Genomic DNA, 1,395 nt, shown 5'->3' with positions numbered 1-1,395 from the left:
CAGTTAATTTTGTTCCATGGATGTAATTCACGCGAGGCCATGGTCGCGGTTTATTTTATTTTGCATTTTTTTGGGATTTGTAATTTACGCGAATGATCGTCGCGACAGCTTTCTTTACTTTCAGCACTTTATTTCTGCCATATAATATTTTGCCATGTTTGCATGTTTTACCGTTATTTTCCCTTCTGAAGGAATTAGGTCTAGCCGTTTGACCGCCGAGTCAATAGCCTTACCCTTTGAATGTTTCAAAACCCTAATCAGCTTAGGCGTCCCGCCGCGGACCCAAATGCCCTTTACCCTAGCTTTAGGTCAAAGAGTCGTCGTACTCTGTTGTAGGGCTTCCCGCCGTGGAATCCATAATAATTTCAACCCTAATTTTAATTAACAAATTCAACGTAGAGATTGGAGTCTCCGCACTCCCCGTAAGCGTGTCCTTAAGATACGTTTATTCCCCATTGAAACCTTGACCACAGTCAAGACGTTTCTAACCTCCTTTACGAGGGGAACTACAATTACTCTGATTCCATCCCCATCAGGATATGTAGGCACAAGATGCGACGTCTTGCCGAGTAAACTTAGGACTAACCCTTAGGTCTCTTTTAGGTCACTCTACCCTTTAGCTCAGTACATATTCCAAACAGATAATAAAAATAAAAAGACATACAATAAACAAAAGGTTCCTTTAGAGTACTACAGAAGTTTAGGGTGCTAGTATCTTCCCTAAGCTTAACCAACCCCTTACCTAGGTATCTCCCCGCATTGTGCTTACGATGCAAGAATAGGTTTTTCCTCTTTTGACCTTTTCCTTCGGATAAATCAAAGAGCGGTTGTGAATTAAGAATTGTGATTCAAGCTAATTAATAGTTTGATAACCTATTTCCACCGCAACATTGTCCAATACGCTGATACTGTTAAAGCTAATGGTGTCACTTCAGAGGCAATTCGACTTTGTCTCTTTCCTTTCTCGTTAAGAGATAAAGCTAGAAGATGGCTTCAGTCTCTTCCTTCCAACTCAGTCACCACATGGAATGAGTTGAAGAAAGTCTTTCTTGCCCGATATTTTCCTCCAAGCAAAACAGCTATGTTAAGAGCCCAAATAAATGGATTTAAGCAGAAAGATAACGAGTCTCTTTTCGAAGCATGGGAAAGATACAAGGACATGATGAGACTTTGTCCACACCATGGTTTAGAAGACTGGTTAGTAATTCACACCTTCTATAATGGTCTCTTGTACAACACAAGGTTAACAATAGACGCCGCCGTCGGTGGTGCGCTTATGGATAAACCTTATGCCGACGCTTATCAACTTATCGAGAGCATGGCCCAAAATCATTATCAGTGGGGAAGCGACCGAACAATGGTAGAAAAACCTCAAACGAAAGGTGGCATGTACGA

General features: G+C 41.4%; 1 non-coding gene across 1 annotated transcript; it reads right to left on the bottom strand.

The window, feature by feature from the left end:
• Positions 1–1,081: 1,081 nt before the first annotated feature.
• Positions 1,082–1,188, bottom strand: LOC127088841 (small nucleolar RNA R71). Its single transcript, XR_007790655.1, has one exon. It is a non-coding gene; the product is annotated as a small nucleolar RNA R71 (small nucleolar RNA).
• Positions 1,189–1,395: the final 207 nt, after the last annotated feature.

Source organism: Lathyrus oleraceus, chromosome 5, assembly GCF_024323335.1.
Source record: "Lathyrus oleraceus cultivar Zhongwan6 chromosome 5, CAAS_Psat_ZW6_1.0, whole genome shotgun sequence".
Classification (NCBI taxonomy): Eukaryota; Viridiplantae; Streptophyta; class Magnoliopsida; order Fabales; family Fabaceae; genus Lathyrus; species Lathyrus oleraceus.
Note: the sequence above shows the minus strand (reverse complement) of the source record. Positions and strands in the feature narration are given on the sequence as shown.